At 42.0% G+C, this 25,814-nt stretch overlaps 1 protein-coding gene across 3 annotated transcripts in view; it reads right to left on the bottom strand.

The window, feature by feature from the left end:
* CRACD (capping protein inhibiting regulator of actin dynamics) overlaps positions 1-25,814 on the bottom strand; it is a 278,521-nt gene that overhangs the window by 44,921 nt on the left and 207,786 nt on the right. For all 3 annotated transcript variants that reach the window (XM_055434331.2, XM_088836349.1, XM_088836346.1), the window contains one exon: positions 7,997-8,168. The gene's annotated coding sequence lies outside the window, so the exon portion shown is untranslated. The remainder of the gene's footprint in view (positions 1-7,996; positions 8,169-25,814) is intronic.

Below are 25,814 nucleotides of genomic sequence, written 5' to 3'. Positions count from 1 at the left end.
TGTGTCATCTGCATGTGACAGCTGGAACAGAGGCAGCCATCTTGGAGCCATGAGGAAATAAGCCTAGGGATAGCCATACTCCCTGAAAACTCCAGAAAAGAAAAGGAATCAGACTGGATCTTGATTATGTTGCTAGGTTGCTGCATCAATGGTCCTTGGAACATGGAAAGTCTTCTAGACTATCAGGAATCAGATAATGTATTTCATTACCATTGCAGAAAGATACCAGTAGATGTGCTTTCTGTTAACTCATAATGCCTGATACAGTCTTCTAGCCACTACTCTAAACTCTGGGCACATCTAAGACCCACTGACATCATCTAACCTTGGAGTAAGAGCCTACAGAGGGAAATTCTCCCCACCCAAAAAAGGAGAAGGCTCTCTGCAGCTGCACAGTTAACACATGTCTCAGGCCAGCCCTCCTACTCCTTCTCCTTTGTCTTTTTTGGACAAGCATCATGTAATTTGGGACCATAGATATTGGGTAATTACCATGGTAATGATTAGGGATTCACTTCAGGAATAAGGAAATATAATTATAGTCCAATTGCAGCTTGTTTCCATGACAACAGGGGCAATTGTAATTGATCAGCACTTTTCTTCCTAAACAGAGCCGTGAGTCTCATTTAAATGAAATGCTGAAGAGCAATTAACTATCATCATCAAACAAACTAGAGTTGCTGGAAGAGACTGAAGTCAGATTACATTTTGTGTGACATCTTGGAACTCATCCTGGACTCTGACATTCTATGAAAATACACAGTTCTCGATAGGCTAAAGGGTACCGAATCACCTATAATTACAAGAGAAACAGGGTATGTCATAAAAAAAATTCAAGGAAGAGGAAGAAAGTTTGGAGTCTTAAAACACAGACACTGAGAACAGGAAGTCAAAGGATCATCTATTCCAGCCTCTAGGCTCAGTCCTGGGTCTACATCACATAGGACGATCAATCATCTAGCCTGCCTCTAACATTCTGTAGGGACTCCTCAGCCTTCCACGCTACCTGTTCCACTCTTCAGTTGCCCCATCTGGAGTAAGGTCTTTTCATAAATCTCTCTAGCCACAGTGGGAATCAGTTTAGTCTTGGTCTATGCTTTGGAAATAGAAAACTAGTTATCAACATCCTCTTCATCTCAGTAGTAATATTACCCTGCATTTGGAAAGTACTTTTTTATAGCAAGTAGTGTCAGGTCCCATGAATTTTTAAAATAATTTTATTTATTTTTGGCCGTGCTGAGTCTTCATTGCTGCTTGGACTTTTCTCTGGTTGCAGTGACAGGGGCTACTCTTCATTGTCGTGCTCAGGCTTCTCACTGCAGCAGCTTCTCCTGTTGTCTAGGCACATGGGCTTCAGCAACTGCTGTGCGTGGGTTCAGTAGCCGCAGCTCACAGGCTTAGCTGCTCAGCAGCAAGTGTGATCTTCCCAGACCAGGGATCAAACCCATGTCTCCTGCATTGGCAGGCACATTTTTTACCAGTGAGCCACACGGGAAGCCCCCACATGCATTTTTTTGTCCTCATAATTATCCCGGAAGACAGCATATCCATTTAACAGATCAAGAGGCTGGCCTGGTTAAGGTCACACAGCTCTGAAAACACCTGGATTCACAAGAGGATCCTGGCTTCCATTCTACTGCCCTTCCACATTTTGGATCTCTAATAATTACTGAAACTGGTCATCAACCTTCTTTCTCCTACACTTATTCAGCCCAGGTCCATTAGTTCTCCTGCTTAGTCCTAATTTTCATGCATTTAATGCTTTTTGCACCTCTTCTCTACTCTCTGTTCAATTTTAGCACATCCCAGGTTCTCATCCACTCCAGTGTTCTTGCCTGGAGAATCCCAGGGATGGCGGAGCCTGGTGGGCTGCGTCTATGGGGTTGCTCAGAGTCGGACACGACTGAAGCGACTTAGCAGCAGCAGCAGGTTCTCATGGAGAGAGGATAAATGATCAAGTAACATAGAATTTTCTGACTTCATCTTTTGAAAAGCAGCAAGGCCAAGGAACCGAAGCACACACGGTAATCAGAGAGCCTGAGCTTCACTGTAATTTCATTGCTGACATGCTGTCTCACTACACCAACCGTGTAATTTTCCTTTTCCAGCAGGTCAAAGGGACAGAGATCCTCTTCACCACGGATGGAAACCGAAGGATGAATTAGAAGAATACTGACTGGTACAGTGAGTGGGAAGAGTCAGTATGGTAAAAAGGGGAGGATTCATGTATTCATTCATTCAATGAACAATTATGGAATGCCTGTTACGTGCTAGGCACAGTGCTAGAGGCTGGAAATAGGATGAAAGGTAAGATGTGCAGGCCTACTTTTACGCAAAGTAAAGAAAGTTGTGAGAACAAGGGCAGGGGGTCCTGATCTAGGCTCAGGGGCCCAGAGAAAGCTTGCTCCCTGGAGGAAGGTACATTTGTGCAGAAAACTGCAGGATGAAGAGGATTTAGACGAGGAAGGAGGTAGAGGTGGGGGGGGTGCGGTTTCCAGACAAAAGAATTACCATGTGCAAAATCAGCGGAGTTGGAGTCATATGGTAACTCTATGTTTAACAATTTGGAGGAGCTGCCCGAGTGTTTTCCAAAGTGGCTGCATCATTTTACATTATCTGCAGTGTAGGAGGGTTCCAATTTCTCACATCCTTACCAAAACTTACTATTGTCTGTCTTTTTTACTACAGTCTTCCTAATGGGTGTGAAGTGATCAGGTCAGAACCTGTGCCCCAGGAAGAGGACTCAGAAGGAAACGGAGATTATATAGGCAGAGATCCTGCCTAGGCAGTGAGGGGTTCAAGCCACATACTGGGTACCCCAGTCCTGGGGTCCAATGCAGGGAAGATGAGCCCCGGTGGCTGGTTGGAGGGCCAGTCAGAGGGACTAACAGGAGTGCTTTGGGAAGCCTGGACTTTTTTCTTAGGAGTAGTTGGCACACTGAAATACAAAACCCTAATCTTTTTTCTTTTTTCCCCAAACTTTAAATTTTTTGTTTTGTATTGGGGTTTAGCCAATTAACAATGTTATGGTAGTTTCAGGTGAACAGTGAAGGGACTCAGCCATACATGTATACATTCTCCCTCAATACTCCCTCCTACCCGGGCTGGCACACAACACTGAGCAGAGTTCATGTGCTATACATAGGTCTTTGTTGGCTATCCATTTTAAATATAGCAGTGTGTACATAACCTTCCCAAACTACCCAACTATCCCTTCCCCCAAGCCCCCTCCAACCCCACCCCCACAACCATAAATTTGTTTTCTAAGTCTGTGAATCTCTTTCTGTTTTGTAAGTGAGTTCATTTGTATCATTTTTTAGATCCCACATATAAGGGATGCCATATGATATTTTTCCTTCTCTAACTTACTTCATTCAGTATGACACTCCTAAACAGAGAGTTGCTGCAAGTTGCATTATTTCATTCTTTTTAATGGCTGAGTAATATTCCCCTGTATGTATGTACCACATCTTCTGTATCTATTCCTCTGTCGATGGACATTTAGAAAACCTGAATCTTGTATTCTGCAATCTTGCTCAACTTTATTAGTTGAATGGTTTTCTTGTGGATTCCTTGGGATTTTCTATATATAAGATCATGGCATCTGCAGATAGATAGCTTTATTTCTTCCTTTCCAAAATTAAAGCTTCATTTCTTGCCTCACTGTCCTAGTTATAACCTACAATAAGTACAGTGTTAGAAAGCGATTCTTGTCTTTTTCCTGATCTCAAGGGAAACACATTTTTTCACCATTAAGCATAATATTAGCTGTGGATTTTCATCACTGTCCTTTATCAAGTTGAAGAAATTCCTTTCCACTCCCAATTTTGAGTGTTTTTTAATCATATAAAGGTGTTGGATTTTGTCAAATGCTTTTATCTCCATCAGCTGAGATGTTGTGGTTTGTGTCCTTTATTTTGTTAATATAGCATATTATATTGATTGATTTTTGGATATAAAACTAACTTTTTATTTCTGGCTTAAATTCCATTAGGTCATGGCATATAATCCTTTCTATATGTTGTTGATTCAGTTTGCTAGTATTTTGTTTTGGATTTTTATGTCTTGATTCCTTAGAGATATTGGTCTGTAATTTTCTTTTTCTGTGATGTCTTTGCCTGGTTTTGGTATTAAGGTAACAGTGGCCTCACAGAATGAGCTGGAAAGTTTCCTCCTATTTGCCACATTCGTTCTCAAGTGGAAGCCTCTGCTTATGCCATTTCTGACTGGAAACATCCGTGCCTTGTCTCTCAGCCACTTCAAGTCCTACCACTTGTTGGGAGACAGCTCAAGGCCTCCTCATTCCTGAGCCCCTTCCTGTCCTGCTCCAGCCCCAGGGTGAGCTCACCCTCCAGGGAGCCCCTTCAGTTCTTAACATGCTTACAGCTGGCACTTACTGTAAAGTGCTGTAGCTGTGTGTGATACAGTCAATGCCAGGTGTTAAGTAGAAACTGGAAGTAGGACAAGTGCTGTCCCCGTAAGTAGCAGAACCTCCATCAGGCAGCTGAGGGCCAAAGGATACCCGAGCTTAGTGACCCAGGGCCAGCAGGACAACCCAGGGCCACGTGACTAGCTCCCAAGCACAGCTGCAGCAGGACAGAGAAGCAGAGTAATGGACAGTTCCAAGTGCACTCATTACCGTTTGAATAACTTACCAGCAAGTCATTCTCTAGCTCTAGTTTTCTCATCTTTGAAATGGGAGTACTAATGTCCATCTTAGAGAGTCATGGTAAATATTACATGAATTCACCTATGTAAAACACATTTGTATTAAGTTTAACACGTGGTAACTTTAATATATACCAATGGATATTCTCTGAGGGGGGTAAAAATTGTGGTTAAAGGAATCTTGGAAATGCTGCAAATGACAGCTCTCTTCTTGGAAATTCCAAGGGCACAATGGCATAGTAAAAGCTCTGAAAAGTCCTATGTAAAGAATTCTATTTAATTCGTTTTGGTCCAGGAGTTCCCAGACCTTTTTGTCAAAATGACCCTCTCCCCCCTTTTGAAATTTAAAATCTATTTAGCACACTTTGGGAAACACGGTATTAGCTGTCTTTAGTTAATAAAGGAAGTCATATTAAATTGATAAAAACTGATCATGTTTTACTGTTTTGCTTTTCCCACTGGCATGTATAATTTAAAAGTAGCAGCTTAGGAGAAATAAAGGCTTCTAACCTAGAGAAAGAACAGAATGCTTTAAGACCCAAAGGAAATGAGAAATTTCAGGCAGAAGGAACAGATCAATAATGAGCTATTTTTGGCCATGGAGACATTTCTAGAATTACAGATTCTTGGAGTTCGACAGCATGTTAAAGTTCAGCTCCTTTAAATTTCTACCCGGTGCAGAAATTGCCCTTCATCAGTCCCAATCCCCCTGGCATACACCCAGCCTCTCCATTTTTAAACAGCTCTAGTAATTATGAAATTCTCCATCACACTGGGCTGAAGTCTGCCTCCTTGGAGCCTCCACCTGAGAGTATGTTCACAGAATTTTGAGTTTTGTATTTTAGTAGCAGCTGCCCGTTTTGGAGATTAACAAATAAAATACACTACATATATATATATATATATACATACACTTTTTGAATCCTACACAATGTAAAGGAGCGTATCTGTTAATTGGGCAGTGAACTGAAAATAAGAATTGTTAGAGGCAGCATTTTTCAATTTCTCCTTCTGTAAATAGGTCAAATAATCAGAAGTTCAGCTATACTGTAAATGATGTACGTAAATATTTACTTTATGGGAGGAATTATTTTTCAGTTGGAAATTTCTGGGACTTCCCTGGTAGTACAGGGGATAAGAATATGCCTCCCAACACAGGGGCGAGTTCAATCCCTGGTCTGGGAAGATTCTACATGCCTCGGAGCAGCAAAGCCCATGCGCCACACCTGCTGAAGCCAGAACACCGAGAGCTTGTGCTTTGCAACAAGGGAAGTCACCGCAATGAGAAACCTGCGCACCGCAACGAAGAGCGGCCCCTGCTGGCCACAACTGGAGAAAGCCTGCCTGCAGCCGTGAAGACCCAAAGCAGCAATAAATACATAAATAACTTAATAATTTTAAAAAGAGAATTTCTGAGAAGAAAACAGGAATATACATATTTTAAGGAATTTCTATTTTCCTATTTTTTTAATTTTAAAAATATTTAAAGAGCCATTTTAAAACTCACTATCCAAAGTTTATCCTTCTAACCTCCTGTATTATACAAACGTGCTAAACAATTAAAAGACAGCATATGTTTCATAAATACAGGTTTATTAATAAGAACATGTAACATTACATATATTTAATGGAAATGTAGCTGTTAGATCCAATGTAGATTTCCCAAAGGCTTTGTAAAACTTTAAACCTTAAGGAAAACAACCTAAGGGTAATTGGAATACCAATTAAGTGGGATGAGAACCAGAGTCTAGGGTCTTCTGAGTCTAATATAGTTCAACAAGAAATCAGAGACTTGACAGAGCTATAAAAAGGATAAGTTGTGCTTTCATAGGACAGTCCTTCTAAAGGAGAACTTTCCAGACTTGAGCTCAGATTTTGCATTAAACGCTACTCGGTCATATCTGTATCTGTACCTCGTTCTGATGTGTGAAGCAAAAAGCTTCACAGTCTTACTTTGCAAAGGAAGATATTGAAGTAAAATCAAAACTGATTCATGCTGAACAATAACTCAATTCTACATCAGTACTGACATTCCAACAATTGGGTTTAGTTTGGTGCTAGCTGTATTCTCTTTCAGTGAGACCGTTTCCTTTGGTCAGTAGTTTCCTTACTAAAGACAATGGAAAACAAATAACGGGCCTGTGGAGAAAAGCAGTCGGCATTACTCGGAACTAACAAATGCTGTTGTGGGCACTGTAAAGCTTAATGTGGATGGCTTGCTTGAGGATTCTGTAATCTGGGCTCAACTGCAGTTGACAACACTATACTCACAGACCACTGAGGATGTTTTTGTCTTTGTCCTTGAAACACAATAAGAATATCACAGATTACATCATCTATGCCATCAAGACGTACTTAATGCATTGCCAAGCATTCACAGGAAACACTTCCTGAGAGGCTAAGATGAGGCTGAATAAAACCCGCTCCCTGACTTCACAGAACTGACAGGTGAGTGAGAGAGACAGACAAGCCCATCAATAACATCCAGAGAAAGCGACAAGCTCTTTGCTGGAGCCAGGCTCCCGATGCTGGGGGATTGCTGTCAAAGGCAAACAAACCAGAACTGGTAGTTTCTGGTTTCTCAGAGGAGAAAGGGCTTCTCAGAGGAGCTGACTGCAGAGCTGTCAGGAGCAGAGCTTAACCATCTCTGACTCTGATTTCAATTCCCAGCACTCAGGTGAGAAAGCACTGCCTGACCCTGCTTGTCTAAGTTCTTGACACTGTCACAGCCAGGTGCTCTCAGAGGAGGAGAAAGGGAGCGAGAAGGAGGAGAGAGCAGAGACGGGGGTCGGGGGGGGACAGAAGGAGAGAAAAGAGACAGGGAGACAGAGGAGGAGGAGGAGAGGGAGAAGGGACAGAGGAGAGCAGAGAAGTGGGGAGGCTGGTGGAGACAGAATAAGGAGCCGGAACTGAAAGCTCACTGGAGGCAGCTTCTGGAAGTTGCAAGAGATGGCCAGGGGTGTGAGGGTGACATCCTGTGCCCCAGCAGTCTGTGTACTCAACGTGGGTGTGAAACCTTTCTCCTTGCCAGGCAGTGGGACAGGGAACACAGTCTCCTTCAATCCAAGGAAGCCTGTCGAGCTGAGGCGGTGAGCTGCCACTTTCCTCCCAGGGCAAGAGGAAGGCTCGACTCCGGTGCTCTCCCGGCAGGTGAGACCCGCGTGCCAGCTCCCCGAGGTGTCTGCGTAGAGCAAGCACCCCGTGCACCCCGATCCTCCACCTTCCCGGAGGTGGAACCCGGGCCGGGGTGGCCCTGCCTCCCTTGGGACTCCACTCCCCACCCCGGAACTCCGCGAAAGGTCTGGGGGTAAAAAGTGTGAGTGATTACCTCAGACTGTCCTCCAGGGTCTCCTCGTCGGAAGAGAAGGTTCCATTGCTGACACTTGGGGGAGAGCGACACTCGCGCCCCGCAGACGCCTCCTGGGAAACCGACGTGCCTTTCTTTTTCCTTTTGCCGAACAACTTCTTAAAAGGCTGGAATTTGCCTCCTTTCTTCTTGTCTGTGGATTACAAGATAAACATGCTGCAGCTGGACAAGGCTGCACCTCTGAGCCTAGAGCGCATTATGACCGGGGCTGCGAGCCGGGGCAAAGGGCGGCCGTCGGAGCAACAGCCACCTGGCCCGGCGCCAGCACGGACCTCGGGCAGCGGGGCCACCCAGCTGCCGGGGGGACGAGTCCCTGGGCAGGGTCTTCTGCCCCGCGGGCACCACCAAGGGCTTCCAAGCTTCATGCTGGCCGGCAGGGCCTCCCCTGTGTGTACTACATGATCCAGTGCCTGCTTTCTTTAACAAAGCAGATGGCCAGGGCCCTTTCCGTGGGAGATGCTGAGAAAAACACCTAGGTTAGACAGGTGGTTAAAAGGTTTTATATAGATATAGATAAGATAGATGCACATATAACTTGAGATATATATATGTATATATATACATCATCTTCCTTGAGAATCACTCTCTTTCAGCCTTTATTAGGTGATAGAAGATAACTGCTAACCCTTTGTATAATCTTTGCCCCCAATTCCCTCCACCCCCATATGTTTGCAGTTTATTCCTCTCCTCTCCTTTTAAGACATATTATGAAGAGCCCCAGAGGAGCTGTTATGAACATCTTTCCATATCTCATTAGATCCAGTCAGGACCCAGGCTTACTGCCAGCACTTTCTACAGATATTTTAGGTAATACCTTTCAGTTCTGCTCCTTCATATACAGTCCTCTAAATTACCCCACTCCTACCCCAGAAGAGAAGGTGTAAATCAACCTCTACGAGAAGAAACTTCCTCTCAGATCTTTCCTTTCAAAAGCTTAAAGAGTCATTTATCCAGAGGCCAATCTTTTTTTTTTTTAATTATTTAACCCTTACTATGTATGACTGCTGGCTCAGCAGTAAAGAATCAGCCTGCAATGCAGGAGACACAGGAGATGCAGGTTCGATCTCCGGGTCGGGAAGATCCCCTAGAGAAGTAGCAACCACTCCAGTATTCTTGCCTGGAGAATTTCATGAACAGAGGAGTCTGGTGGGCTACAGTCCAAGGGGTCGCAAAGAGTCGGACACGACTGAATGACTAAGCATGCACATATTTGACATACGTATGACTGCCGTAAGAACTTTACAGATATTACCTCAGTTATCCTCAAAACTACCTGGGAAGTAGATACTGCAAACATCTCTGTTTTCCGGATGAGAAACCTGAGCCCAGAGAGATGAAATTACTTGTCTGTGTCATGGGAAACATATCTTGGAAGCTGGAGTCAGGAGCTTTGAGGGGAAAGGAGAGATGAACGTTCATCGTATGTATAGAAAAGTACCTGCACAATACAAACAGGACTGAGCCCCCATCTGGGTATCAAGTCCCCAGATCTCTGCTTTCCAGTGATCTGTGTATCAAAACAAGGCTAATGATGTTCAAGATGGTCATCTCATTTCCTGTCGTGATTGGCAATTCTGGCCTTACTAAGAGTTCACAGAAAATCTGATGTGAGGAAGAAGTGGTTTAAACTACTTTGCCCTAAGCAGTGGTGAGAGAAAGTGAGGAAGCATAAAGAATAATTACCAATTACAAAAAGATAACAGTCTGGGATCCTTAGTATAGATACAAACACACTTTCAAACTTTATTGATCCCTGAAATAACATACTGTATCCCCCTTAAAAGGAAAGGAGATTGATAACATATTAAATAAGGCACTGTTAGGCATGTAGTCTTCAAAAAGAGTTAAATTATTTAAAAGACAAGGAAATGTGCAGTATAACGGAGATCACATTATTTTAAAATGATAAAAGCAAAAAAAAAATGGAGGGTTTAATTTCAAAATGTTTTCAGTGATTATTTATTCAGGCATATAGGCCAGAGATTTTCACAAAACCTACTTTGGGTTTCCATCAGTAGAGTCTCCAATGGCTAATTTAAAAAAACTATAACCAGTAGATTTTGAAGACTATCACAGAACATTAGGTAAGTGTTAGAAGAATTGACTTCACGTGTTTTTCTTGGTGGTCCAGCGGTTAAGAATCCACCTTCCAAAGCAGGGGATTCCGGGGGGATCCCTTGTTAGGGAACTAAGATCTCACATGCCGCTGGACAACTAAGCCCACATACTGCAACTGCAGAGAAACCTGAGACGCAACAAAGGATCCCGTGTGCCACAATTAAGACCCAAGGCAGCGGAAAATAAATATTTTTCAAAAAGAATTGACTCTATATAAAATGAGTCAATTTAAAAATTTAAACTAAGAACATTCTGTAAGGTGCCACAAGTATTATTCAGTTCAGTTCAATTCAGTTGCTCAGTCATGTCCGACTCTTTGCAACCCCACGAATCACAGCACGCCAGGCCTCCCTGTCCATCACCAACTCCTGGAGTTCACCCAAACTAATGTGCATCGAGTCAGTGATGCCATCCAGCCATCTCATCCTCTGTCGTCCCCTTCTCCTCCTGCCCCCAATCCCTCCCAGCATGAGTCAACTCTTCGCATGAGGTGGCTAAAGTATTGGAGTTTCAGCCTCAGCATCAGTCCTTCCAATGAACACCCAGGACTGAGCTCATTTAAGAATTGGCTGGTTGGACCTCCTTGCAGTCCAAGGGACTCTCAAGAGTCTTCTCCAGCACCACAGTTCAAAAGCATCAATTATTCAGTGCTCAGCTTTCTTCACAGTCCAACTCTCACATCCATACATTCAGTTCAGTTCAGTCACTCAGTCGTGTCTGACTCTCCGCGACCGCATGAATCACAGCACGCCAGGCCTCCCTGTCCATCATCAACTCCCCGAGTACACTCAAACTCATGTCCACAGAGTCAGTGATGCCATCCAGCCATCTCATTCTCCGTCGTCCCCTTCTCCTCCCGCCCCCAACCTTTCCCAGCATCAGTCTTTTCCAGTGAGTCAACTCGTCGCATGAGGTGGCCAAAGTATTACAGTTTCAGCTTTAGCATCAGTCCCTCCAATGAACATCCAGGATTGATCTCCTTTAGAATGGACTGGTTGGATGAGGGACTCTCAAGAGTCTTCTCCAACACCACAGTTCAAAAGCATCGATTCTTCGGCAATCAGCCTTCTTCACAGTCCAACTCTCACATCCATACATGACCATGGGAAAAACCATTGCCTTAACTAGACAGACCTTGGTTGGCAAAGTAATGTCTCTGCTTTTTAATATACTATCAAGGTTGGTCATAACTTTCCTTCCAAGGAGGAAGTGTCTTTTAATTTCATGGCTGCAATCAGCATCTGCAGTGATTTTGGAGCCCAAAAAAACAAAGTCTGACACTGTTTCCCCATCTATTTCCCATGAAGTGATGGGACCAGATGGCATGATCTTTGTTTTCTGCATGTTGAGCTTCAAGCCAACGTTTTCACTCTCCTCTTTCACTTTCATCACGAGGCTTTTGAGTTCCTCTTCACTTTCTGCCATAAAGGTGGTGTCATCTGCATATCTGAGGTTATTGATATTTTTCCCAGCAATCTTAATTCCAGCTTGTGCTTCTTCCAGCCCAGTGTTTCTCATGATGTACTCTGCATATAAGTTAAATAAGCAGGGTGACAATATACAGCCTTGATGTACTCCTTTTCCTATTTGGAACCAGTCTGTTGTTCCATGTCCAGTTCTAACTGTTGCTTCCTGACCTGAATATAGGTTTTTCAAGAGGCAGGTCAGGTGGTCTGGTATTCCCATCTCTTTCAGAATTTCCCACAGTTTATTATGATCCACACAGTCAAAGGCTTTATTATCACATTACTATATAACTGGTCTTTGGAACTGCCTGATGAAATAAATGAGTACAGTACTTTCTCCATGACTGTCCAAGGTTCAAAATATGAAATTGACATCACATCTAATTTCTAGGTCGATGGCATTAGTAAATGGTCAAACAGCAACTTATGCTACATTTCATTTATTTAGGAGGTAAAATTCTCCTTTTGTATCAATTGCTTCTCTTCCCACTGTAGAAATACCTAACCCCAAGTTTTCTAATTGGAAATAGTCTAAAAGATCATAGTAGAGTTCTAAAAATATCAGTTATGATGATATCATTACCCCCAGCCTGAGTCCACAAATAAAGCTTTTAAGCTAAGCAGAGAATATTAGATTGTTAGAACGTACTGACAGGAAAAAAGTCATCCCTTGCTCTAAAGTTAAGGTGGATTTGATTGGGTTTTAATTAGCTGGAACCAAGGGAGTTATCTATAATTAAAGGCAAATTAAATGACAGTTTCCTGAATGGCTATTTAACTGATGGGTGACTTGGTCTACATGGTCAGGCAAGAAGGCTGATGAGGGCCTTTATAATGCCTTAGTGTCTTGAATGGTGGCAGCCACCATATAAAATACTGACTGCATTGATCATATTGATGGGGAGGACAGAAAGTGAATAGTCTGGGAGAGGACACCAGAATATGGACGCCTTAGCTCAGAGAACTTGGTGGGCTTCATGCAAGCACAGAAAGGCCCCCTTTGGGTGATTCGTTCTGCAGACCTGGCTATTTAGGGACTGTTTGTAAACCACCCAGCCTAGCACTTTGTGCTGCATGTTATATGGGCAATCACTTGGCATGAGTCCACACACATCATCATGCAAGACGTATCAAAGTCCAGATGTCAGAGAGCACACTTCTCATGAATTACTCAGCAAAGGCTATTTCATCAATGCCTTACTTACTACCAGAAAGGTAAAAGAACAGTAAAACCTACCTGAACTCTGCAACCAATAACCATTCCTCTTACCACAAAAAAAAAAAAAAAAAAAAGATTCTAAATCCTAGGAACACCAATCTTTCTTCAGAGGAGGAATCATAACACAGAAGCTTTCATCAGAAGTCTGCTTCAAAGTCTTAGTGTTTAGTGACATCTCAATTATTAAACAAAATTTCCCCCGTCCCCATTTCCATGATTAATTAATGTTCCTGTTGGAAATATCTTTACATTTCAAATAAAATTCAAAAGTTTACTTTTATGATTATTTTATTATTGACTGTGGCAGTTAACTAATTTTCCAAGGTTAACTTTAGAAAAAATACTTAGTAATTGCAACTAGCAGTTAGGCCCACCCAGTATTCAGACAGCAGACTATGACCAAGCAACCTTAATGTCATTGTTCAGTCACTCAGTGGTGTCCAACTCTTTGCAACCCCATGGACTGCAGCATGCCAGGCTTCCCTGTCCTTCACCATCTCCTGGAGCTTGCTCAAACTTATGTCCATTGAGTTGGTGATGCATCCAACCATCTCATCCTCTGTCATCCCCTTCTCCTTCTGCCTTCAATCTTTCCCAGCATCAGGGTCTTTTCTAATGAGTTGGCTCTTTGCATCAGGTGGCCAAAGTATTGGAGCTTCAGCTTCACCATCAGTCCTTCCAATGAATATTCAGGACTGATTTCCTTTCGGATTGACTGATTTGATCTCCTTGCAGGCTAAGGGACTCTCAAGAGTCTTCTCCAACATCACAGTTCAAAAGCATCAATTCTTCGGCACTCAGCCTTCTTTATAGTCCAACCCTCACATCCATACATGAAACTACTAGAAAAACCACAGTTTTGACTATATGGACTATATGTCAGCAAAGTAATGTCTCTGCTTTTTAATATGCTGTCTAGGTGTGAACAGTATGAAAAAGCAATCTTACTAGGGAATAAAATTTTATAAATCACGTAAGGAATTATACTCTTATTTACTTGACTCCCCAGTTTTATTCTCAATGTTTAGGTCTAAGATCTTCCATATCAAAAAGGCAAGCACCTACTTTTTATGAAGCATTTGCAATTCTATGCCACAGCAACCATCATGAAAACCTGAGCATATGTCTGTACATATCCTTCATTATACTATTTTATGATCAATTTATGATGTGGCAGCTGTAACAACAGTCTGTCTCCACAGAATTAGTTGGATTAAGTGAGTGGTCATCACTAGCAGCTATTTTCTTGACAAATAATGCCAATTGTTATTCTGAATATTTTTGTACAGATGGGCCTAAAAAATCAAAGTGGTTTTCACAAAGTAGCAAAACAGACAACTTCTGCAATGCTAATATGAAATACTCCCAAAATACGACAGTCATACCGAAGGAGTAGGACACAGCAAAATATTCTCTAACATTAGAATATTTAGGATGGCATTTTACAACTTTACAGCAGAAATTTACTCTTGTTGGGTGGTTAGGGCAGTGGGGAAAGGAGAGAAAGGAGAAGAAATAAGTATTATTTCCACTAAATTTGTTTTTTCTTACTGACTGCGGCTCTAGTTAGGGGTTAAGTGTGTGGGCCCCAGAGATGAGAGTGCGTATAGTTGGCCTGAATCCTGATCCCATGTCTTGCTAGCTATGAAACATCTGCATACCAGCCTCTGTGGATGTTTACCATCTTAAAATGGTAAGACTGAGTTTATAGGAGAAAAAGCAGCAGGTATCACATTTTCTTAATATTTCAGCATTTTTCTGCCATAATTTTTCACATGAAAGAAGCTATATCTGCATATACACTGCTTCAGGGATCACAATAATTTTCATTCTTTAAGTACTGAATTGAATTAATTTACTTTCATCATCTAATAATTACTTAAGGGGATTTTTTTCATTTAAAAAAGTGCTCACTATCTATTATTTCATGGATATAATTACATACCGTTTGATGGCTACATCAGTATAATTACTAGTTTATACAGAAGACTCTAAAAATTAAAAACCACTGGGCAAGTCAAGCAAATTTGATTCATTTTTCCATTTGTCATGAGGATGCAACTCTTACATTTTCATTTCTAAACCTAAAATAATAAAAGCATACAATTTCTCTGCATTAGATTTATATAACACTCTTCCAAATGAGAAACAGAATTTCCTCTCTTAGTTCATTTAGAACGTCGTGTCTTAGTCTGGAGTTTCTCAGATTGTGCTCTGTGGGTCAGTACCAGGTTCTTATTCAAAGATCAGTCCATTTGAGAATCCATGTAAAACAAAGTTAAACTTGTTTCTTCACTATGGGAACTTTCAGAGTTTTTAAGATGCTGATACCAAGTATTGTGCTCCAGAGGAGCAGCAAATATGCAGTGCTGCCCAAACTTGACTTTCTGAACATCCATCATGACTAGTGCTCCTCTGAATACTCTGGGAAACAATGTCTTCAGTTGTTCAATATCTCTTTCAAATGTCTTGTAGTTTCTTTAGGTACCATATTCTTATACACTCTAAATTTCTCCCCTAAATTCCAGAGCACACTGTTCAATAAACAGGAGTTTACTAGAGTGTAGCTCTAGTGATCTTTTTTTTTAGCTAAACGGCTTCTTCTCAAAAGTATTCTGATGTTCCAGAATTAAGAGACGCATTGCAGGATTCCTCTTAAATTAGTAAAATTACAGGATTCAGGCAATTGCTGTGTACCGTGTCCTAACACAATGCCTGATAAAAAACAGACACTCAATATACAGATCAACTGCTCTATTAGAGTCAGATGTGCTTTAGAAATCAGAAGTTTTCAGATTGTATACAGGCAAGTTAAAACCCCACAGGTGTGTGTGACAGCACTTTACAATCAAATGCAGTGTTTCTGGAAAACATTTCTATTCATCTTAGTGTTAATAAATGGATTTTGCACCAAACTGACGAAGAACCTTTGGGAGTTTGAAAGTACAGATAGGAGGTGGTGATCTCTTCAGGCAGTACAGTCAGTCTCACAATCACACTTGTTCTGAAAAAGGAAATTTGTTCCAATGTGACTGATACGTGCTATCTCATCCACGACAAGTGGCAGGTGAGAGCTTGGAAAATTGCACTCCGCTGAAATGAGGTGTGTAGGAACACACAAAACCTCCACCCACATACACCTCAAATGTCTACCCGTTCCCCCAGATTGCCACCTGTGCTTTGAGATAAACCCATGCACATGTGGTGTTGCAGCTTTCTGTCTCCCTTCCACAGCCTCACAGCAACTCACAAGGTGTAGCCCTCCAATACTCCAATCCACAAGAAAACTCTAGGTCTTTTTCAAGGTAGAATACCATATATATTACAGTATTGGTTTATTTCATGACCATTTAACATGTATAAAACTGTGCTACCTTTTTTTTTTTAATTAGTGCCTACTGAAGAATTGATGCTTTTGAACTGTGGTGCTGGAGAAGACTCTTGAGAGTCCCTTGGACTGCAAGGAGATCCAACCAGTCCATTCTATAGGAGATCGGTCCTGGGTGTTCATTGGAAGGACTGATGCTAAAGCTGAAACTCTAATACTTTGGCCACCTCATGCGAAGACTTGACTCACTGGAAAAGACTCTGATGGTGGGAGGGATTGGGGGCGGGAGGAGAAGGGGACGACAGAGAATGAGATGGCTGGATGGCATCACCGACTCGATGGAGGTGGGTTTGAGCGAACTCCGGGAGTTGGTGATGGACAGGGAGGCCTGGCGTGCTGTGATTCATGGGGTCGCAAAGAGTCGGACACAACTGAGCGACTGAACTGAACTGAACTGAACCCTTTTAAATATGTCACGGATATCTTTTTGTGTTGTGCTGCTCTCCCATTTTCCAATGAGTCCCTGGCTTTCCCTTTATGATTCAGCATAGCTCACTGATTTTTAGCAACACATATGTCACGTGATAGTAGAACTCACTGTACATACTAATAAAAACATATACAAATAGGTTTGTACTGTACTTATTAGATCTACACAGGACCAACCAAAGAAAATGTAACTTCTCGGCTGCTTCATGGGTCCTTTGTTTCTCAAAACCAATTTTTAATTTTCCCAGTTTTTCCCATTGGACTCTCAGAACCTCCTTTAACAGATTTCACAATAATTCACAAGAGAAACTAAATAATATTGAGAAACAGTTACAGAGGCAGACATAATTTTTAATGTGAAGTCTCAGTGTTTGGCCACATTTCTCCCACATACTAGAAGACGTGTGGGTGGTGGTTCTTTTCACTGCCAATTTCTGTCACTTGAGTTTCAGAGGGTTCTGTGAATCAACGCCTAACTCTGAGAGGGAAATACTGGTGGGGGAGCTGCCTGCTACCTTGCTCTGCAATTTAGTGCAGTAGCAAACTACTTCAACAAAGGATACCTCTACCCAAGGACTGTACACCTTAAATTCATTTCAATTCAACACATGCTAACTAAACACCCAACACCTGTAGGATCTGCGTGGGGCCCAGCTGGCAGCACTAATGAGTAAAAAGTTTAGGGACATGTGAGGCTGTATCAGTCAGGGTTTAATCAGAGAAACTGAACCAGCAGGAGGTATTTTTACACAGGCATGCATGAGTGTGTGCATGTGTACATGCAAGATCCATTAAGAGATTTATTGCAAAAAATTGGCTTATGCCAGGTGGGGGCTGGCTAAGCAACTTTGAACCCACGGGGCAAGTCCTTAGGAAGGGAAGGCTCGAATCTGCTGCTGGTTCACAGGTGGAAATTTCTTTTCTCAGAGAAACCTCAGCTCTTTTTAAGGTCTTTCAATGTATAGAATCAGGCCCAGCCAGATTATACTGAATAAATCTCCCTTGCTTAAAGTCAGCTGATTATGGAATTTAATTACATACAAAATATCTTCACAGAAACAGCTTAATTAAACAACATTTATGTTTGATTAAATCACTGGGGAGTACACCCTAGCCAAGTTGACACAGCAACAAAATGATCATCACACTCCACCCTCTCAACTTGGCTCTCATTCACACTCACACTACACTTCATTTCCAAATAAAGCCAATAATTAAGTCATACTTCCACTGACATGATACAACTATCCTATGTACATCTGAAAACACCCATTCCGCAGAAGATCAAAGTCCTTGGGCAATGCTCACACTTATCCTATAACTTATATACTGAGATATAAAGTGAAAAGTGAATGTGTTAGTCACTCAATTGTATCTAACTCTTCACAACCCCATGGACTGAAGCCCGCTAAGCTCGTCTATGGAATTCTCCAGGCAAGAACACTGGGGAGGGTTGCCATTCCCTTCTCCAGGGGATCTTCCCGACCCAGGGATTGAACCTAGGTCTCTGACATTGCAGGCAGACTCTTTACTGTCTTAGCCAACAGGGAAGCCCCATTGAGATATAAAGTTATTATTAAAACATCTTATGTTTGACGATAAGGAGATAGGAAAACATATTTTGTTACTATACAGAGAAACATATTCATAACAAAATAAGGAAGAAGTACTCATAACTAGTATGGGTTGTTTTGGCAACAGTCATGTAGTATAGCTGGTCTTCAGAGCTATCTTCTTTTTTTTAATATTTATTTTTAATCGATTAATGATTGGTTTACAATACTGGTTTGATCATAGCTATCTTCTTCCACTACCCGTTGCTTTTGCCCTCGGCAAGGACCTCAGCTGGTTGTGGTTCTTTGCTTGGTGAGTTGATTCACACCTAAAGAACCTGGTCCATTAGCTGTCCCAAACTGGGTTGTTTTAGTTTTTGATTACCCCACAGGATGTGGGAATATACTAATATGCCCTAAGGGATCTTTAGGAGTCCAGACATACTCTTCCTTGCCTCCATTATACAGTAGCAGCAATTTTCCCTTGATAATCAATCAGTCCATCCCATACAGTAATTCTCTTCCTTGCCCTTCGTATGAGAAGCAGGAGGAACCCACAGGGATCACGTGAATGTCAACAATTCACTCTGCTATCTCCTGCAATCACTGCTGTGTCTACTGGTGGATGTATTCCTCCTACTGTAACTAAGAACTCTAGACAAGCAGAACCTGAGGTCAAGGGGACCGGAAGAAAAATTTTCCTAGTGGATGACAGAAAACGAAGCCACTCCCATTCCACCCATTGATTCCTGGACCAATGAAGCCTGGCTATGAGAGAGACATTACTGCATATTGGACACTGACATAGAACGTATACCATAACCTACAAGACACTGTTCCAGCCCCACAAGTTATCGCTATGTCACTGGCACTATATAATTGAGTCTTCAAAGGCCACTGCAGTATGATATCAAGCCAGGTGCTACAGGATGACGGGAAGCACAGACAAGACCAGTGAATTCCACAAGCTGGGGCCTCTCAAGTTCCTTCATTAAAAATGATGTAGTGGGTTGTAGCCCGCCAGGGTCTTCTGTCCATGGGGATCCTCCAGGCAAGAATACTGCCGTGGGTTGCCACGCCCTCCTCCAGGGGAGCTTCCCAACCCAGGGACTGAACTCAGGTCTTCCACATTGCAGGCGGATTCTTTACCATCTGAGCCACCAGAGAAGCACCAAACTACCATAATAGAAGATAAGACAGTCTGTAAGTGCATGAATGATAGTTTTGACAGAAGCACCACAGGCAAAGAAGGCAGATCTTTTTCCAGAATGTCTGTTCTAGTAATAATAAAGTGCTGCTCTTTGCATGATGGAAGCGGGTCCTCTGTTCCTACCTATGGGTAGTGAAAGTGAAAGTCACTCAGTCATGTCTGACTTTTTGTGACCCTATGGATTATATAGTTCATGGAATTCTCCAGGCTGGAATACTGGAGTAGGTATCCTTTCCCTTCTCCAGGGGATGTTTCCAACCCAGGGATCGAACCCATGTCTCTCACATTGCAGGCAGATTCCTTACCAGCTGAGCCACAAGGGAAGCACCTATGGGTAGAACTACTCTGATATCATTTCTGGAAACAGAAAAAAAAATGCTGTTTTAAAAGATTTTCAAATGGAATTATATAGTCTGGGTCAGTAGTCCAGATTGTGTCAGACAGTCCTGTCAGGATATTCTTCTTTGATCAGAACCCCTTCTTTTGCACCAAGTTTATTTCTTTTGACTCTACTCTGTTCTCCCTGGAGAGCATTTTGTGGGGATGAGGCGGTCCTTTGAGAATCACTGCTCTCCCAGCAGGTTTCTCATACCTAGACTAAACCTTGCACAATAGCTCAGACATGTAATAGATTCACTCTGGCAGTGTCCTATTCTGGAAAGACAAAAAAGACACAACCACTATGTTTTATAGAAACTTCCCATTAGTTCGTGCGCCAGATACTGGTAGAATAAACGACAACCCAATCCTGAGAGTCCTAGGGAAGGTGATTTAAATTTCCTCCAATGTCTGAGATGTATTATCTCTTTGACTAATAATCCCTGGGTTCATGTGATGTGGAAGTTGCAGAGAAACCTCAAAGGTGTCCTTTGTCCTTTTATGGTTGGGCATCATTTTGTAAGGTAATCTAGGTTCAGGGGTCACAAGCACTTTGGAAATGGAAATGCTTCCCACATAACTCACTGTCCACAGCCTTCCAGGAGAGTCACAGGGGCTCTACTGTGAGTGACAAAGGTCACTCCTGAACCAAAAAAGTTATGGCTCAGATTTTATTACCTAAACACAGCCCTCTGGGCAAATACTGCTGCTTTTTGGTTTGTTTGTTTTAGCCTCACCAAGTCTAACAGTGGCTAAACCTGTGATTTCCGTGTGTGTGTACTATTTCTGAATAATAAGGAGAGATGCTCTTCATCTCAAGAGGTTATGTAAATGTGGGGAAACAAGCCCCCCAATCTTGAAGATCTGGGTTTATTTGGTAACCGCTGCCATTTTCTAGCTTCTTGGGACCTCAGTTTCTATAACTGCAAAATGAAGCGCCTAAGCTCTATACGAAGGTCCCTCTCTGTTTTAAAACTCTAAGAATCATTTCTTTAAAATGTTAGTGAACTTCAGGGGCTTCCCTGGTGGTCCAGTGGTTAAGACTCTGCCTTTCAATGCAGGGGACACCAGTTCGATCCCAGGTCTGGGAAGATATGACATGCTGCAGAGCAACTAAGCCCATGTGCCATAACTGCTGAGCCCATGCTCTAGAGCCTGCACTCTTCAACAAAAGCTACAACAATGAGAAGCCCATGCACCACAACAAACAGCAGCCCCCACACATAACTAGAGAAAGCCCACGTGTAACAGTGTAGACCTCGCACAGCTGAAAATAAAATAAATAAATATTCAAAAAAAATGTTGAAGTTAGAATATATTCTGGCTCATAAAACCTCTAACTCTTTTCATAAGTTATCTGTTAATTATATTCATTATATTTTCTCCATTCCTAGTTTGTCTCCTAATTACACTGGTTTTGCCATCATCATACTTATTTTGCAAAATTAAGGACCTTCAGGGTTTGGAAGAAACAATAACATAGTCTGCAAGTCAGCAAAGAGAGCCAAGTCATTCCATTTCTTTGTGTCAGAATCCAGGTTCCCATTCCTAGGAATGCCAATGCTGATGGAGAAGAAACGGTGTCACAATCCTAGAGCCTGAATCCCCAACCCCATCACCTCACTGCCATCCTGGGTCTGACTCAGTGAGGTTTTCTAAGAAAAGTGACTAATGTGAGCCTCAACTCTGGGCAAAACATGGGGACCTGCCTTCAGACACACTTCTGAGATTTCAGGGATTACATTAGGCACTCAGGTTTCCCGTTAAGTTCTGAAGGACAAAGTCAGATGGGTCCCAGACAACCTCAGATTTATGGGCCAATGATACAAATGGAGACAGCTTTAGTTGCTGACTAATTCTACCCCAGTATACTGGAAGAGACCCTGATGCTGGGAAAGACTGAGAGCAGGAGGAGAAGGAGGCGACAGAGGATGAGAAGGTTGGATGGCATCACCAACTCAATGGACATGAATATGAACAAACTCTGGGAGATGGTGAAGGACAGGGAAGCCTGGCGTGCTGCAGTCCATGGGGTCACAAAAAGTCGGACATGACTGAGCAACTGAACAACAATATTCAGATTCTGCTAGACTTGCATTTGCTTGTCTGCTTTTCTTAGCTGTATATTAAGGAATGCACGCCCTATCTGGATTCTTACTGTACTTAATAATCCTACAACTTTATGTCCTGTCTACCAACTCAGCCCATCTATGGAGAAGCAGTGTTATTCTGTCTAGCACAGGTCCTTGCTACCTCTGCAAGAGCCCCTTTTCCATGGTGATGAGTGCAGATCTGGGACACTGATTGATCTACCACATTGACTGCAGTCCTACTGGGTTCAGAGCACTGAGCTGGCACTGGCATATCACAGGATTTCTTGAGTTCCTGAAACCAGCTAATAGGATCTCAAAATTTAGGAGGAGAATAAGTTGTTTTTCAAAATTCAAGAAGTTTTCAAGATTCTGGTCTCCTATGAAAAAAAGGTAGAGACTTGCTAGAAGAAAACATCCTGGTAACAGTTTGTAGGGTTCTCTCTACTGGGCTTCCCTGGTGGCTCAGATGGTAACAAATCTGCCTACAATGCAGGAGACCCAAGTTTGATCCTTGGGTCGGGAAGATCCCCTGGAGAAGGGAATGGCAACCCACTCCAGTATTCTTGCCTGGAAAATTCCATGGACAGAGGAACCTGGTGGGCTACTGTCCATGGGGTTGCAAAGAGTCAGGTATGATTGAGCGACTAACACTACCCTACTTGATGGTCCAAAGGTTTTACTGACAGTGAGATGGTGGTATGTATGTACCATGGGTGAGCTGAAAAGAAGATACAAAGTTTTCCCTCAAGGGCTGGTGATGCTGGCGAAGTTTGGATGAAGGGAATCCTAAGGCCAGTGTCCTGTACACAGTGAGTGACAGCCCACTTAATAGTAGACCCTGCATTCAGTTTAGTAGAATTCAGAATCCTTTAAAACTAAGTAGAAAAGAGAAGAAAATGAAGTGGAATACAAAACAGGATGAGTACAAGTTCAGAAAACTCTAGTCTCTAGTTTATATATCTGTATTTATGTCTGTGGGTATACACAACTTTATGCACACATATGTTCTGATATAAGACATGTTTATTGCTCCAGATCAAGTCAGAAATACTTGAGAAATGCTAATAAAAATATTAACACACTTCCTAGTAAGCCAGGCATGCATTTCAATGCAAGAGTCAACAACTGTTTATCAACACAAGCCATTGCATATGTGGTAGGCACACTGGCTAAATGAGAGAAAGTAATACATTCAAAAACAAGCTAAGAGCTGCCATAGCAATTAAATAAGCTCCCTGACACTGCCAAAGCCAAAGCTGATGTTCATACTACATTCTACTTTGGCTTTGAGGCTTTGATCATTCTATGAAATCTTCCACTGCTGAATTAAAAAAGGAAGAAAGCTTTATTAAACTTGCACCTTTGTGACTGCTGAGCTTGGTTCTGGAGCATAACTTAAAAACTCCTAATTTGGGAAACAACTTTCAAAAAGGTATTATGCTTCACCTTTTGTACCTTCTTTACCCTCAATATAAAATTTCATGCAGGAAATCCAATCTGCTAGCACAAGATTCATTTCTGCTGAATCACATCACTTTATTTTTCAAATGCCTTTCTCAGAACAATTTCAAGGAGCTGGGAGTGACAATTAAGTCACTACTTGAGAAGTTAGCTGAATAAGGTCAGATGCCAAGTGAGTGAAGAAATCAGCTCTCTTGCCTCTGAGCCTGATGTCCAGCCATCTAGCCAGGGAGGCACTCTGATCAGAAGACAGACCGCTGAGGAATATCCTATTCCTCTCCATCACTTTTCCCAGGAGTCCTTTCCTAGACTGATATCCAAAGTATTGATGAAGCACTAGGATATTTGGCAAAAGAATGAAGGAGATATTCTGGAACTGCTGAACAGAAGTACTGTACCAGACTCCTTGACAAGTCATGTGGGAAATTTCAGAACTTGTCACTATCCCCCAGAACCACACAGGTGCAGATATCAATGGATTCAAGGAATCTTTACATATTCTTAATGCTAAATTCCCAGTGGTTACGGAGGACCCTTGGGAGCGGGAGGAGAAGGGGACGACAGAGAATGAGATGGCTGGACGGCATCACCGACTCGATGGACATGAGTTTGAGTGAACTCCGGGAGTTGGTGATGGACAGGGAGGCCTGGCGTGCTGTGATTCATGGGGTCGCAAAGAGTCGCTCACGACTGAACGACTGAACTAACTAAATAACTAATGCTAAATTCCCAGTGGTTACAGAGGATCCTTAAAAGAATATTTCAAAATATGATTGTAAGGAAATGAAGTTGCTAGCAAAGGGGTAAATGGTATTTTTTTTTTACCATAAAGAATAAAACTTGTAAACTTTGTTAAACTTTGGTTATGTGCCAGGCTTGAAGTTTTACATGTAATATCTCACAACCAGTAAGTTATTATTTTTCACATTTATAGGTGAGGAAACTGAGACTCAGAGAGCTGAAATGATTTTTCCAGTGTTACATGGCTAATAAGTGCCAGTGCTGAGATTCAAACCAAGTCTGTCTAATCCCAAATACCATGATCTCAACCCTTTTTGTTGCATTCCAAATGTGCGTCTTGGTGATGCTTCTTGACTGAACACTCCCTCTACAGGAGGCAGATGAGCTCTGAAGTAAGATCCTGAGTTTGAGTCTCAATTCACTTACTTACTAGAAATAAGACTCTGGGCAAGTTTCCCAGTCTCCTAAGGTTCTATTCTCTTGTCTATAAACCATGAATAATAATAATACAAAGCTTGCTGATTTTTAAGAGTTAAATACTGCATATAAATCATTTATCAGAATGTGAGCATATAGTAAGTACTCAAAAAAATTAGGAATTATAGCGATAGTATTAAGAAATTCATTGGACTGATGAATGGATATGTCATGACCTTTAAGTACCATTTCTTAGCTACTACTAAAAAAAGAAAAGAGATAAGGAAAAGAAAGGAGCAGAGTGGGAAATAAGGGTGCAAAATGGGAGAAAGAAGAAAAGAAAGAGGAAAAAGGAACGTAAGGATATATTTAATGAGAAAAAAATTTAATTTTAGATATTTTTCAGAGTAATTCAGACCTATTCAGAAGATGGAAATAAGGCTTCTTGATCCTATCTCACCCCAATCCCAGAACATATTTAATCTCACTGGCATGTGGTAGTTAACCCTCTTTCCAGTTGCCTACAGTTCTAGACAAACATATAAACAAGTAATGTTTATATTATATCAGCTACACAGGCAATAACAGACACATGCGCAATTTAAAATTAGAGTTTAACTAACCATGAGATGAGGCATTCTCTTTTTTTCAAGGAAGGCTAGAAACCAACCTGCTGCTGCTGCTGCTGCTGCCAAATCGCTTCAGTTGTGTCGGACTCTGTGCAACCCCACAGACGGCAGCCCACCAGGCTCCTCTGTCCACAGGATTCTCTAGGCAAGAATACTGGAGTGGATTGCCATTTCCTTCTCCAAGAAACCAACCTACATCCTAATAATTACACTAACTCCAGGTTGCTGCCAGGCTCTGGGGTAAAAGGCAAAATAGACACGTTCCAAGAGGAATGCTTCTCCTCCCTCCAATACAATCCAAGAGGACTTTGTGGAAATGGAGGCTTTAGCAGACTCTGAAAGAGAACTGTCAAGGTAGGGACCTGGTGCTTTTGGCAAAATTTAGTGTCTCTAAATAATGCACTGAGTCTTGACTACATTTTATTTTATTTTATTTATTGGAGGCTAACTATTTTACAATATTATATTGGTTGGTTTTGCCATACATTGACATGAATCTGCCCCGGGTGTACATGAGTTCCCCCTTCCGAACCCTTGACTACATTTTAATTCTAAAAATCCATGCTGTTTTGACTGCAAGTTCCATGAGAGCAGGGCCCTCTGCTTCCTTGCACCTAATGGTGGTAGAAGAATGAGGCACTTAATAAATATTTCCTGGCTGAGCTGTACTTCTAGCT

Source organism: Moschus berezovskii, chromosome 5 (assembly GCF_049115385.1).
Source record: "Moschus berezovskii isolate FMDL1 chromosome 5, NW_MosBer_1.0, whole genome shotgun sequence".
In the NCBI taxonomy this organism is placed as follows: domain Eukaryota; kingdom Metazoa; phylum Chordata; class Mammalia; order Artiodactyla; family Moschidae; genus Moschus; species Moschus berezovskii.
This window is presented reverse-complemented; position numbering and strand designations above follow the sequence as displayed.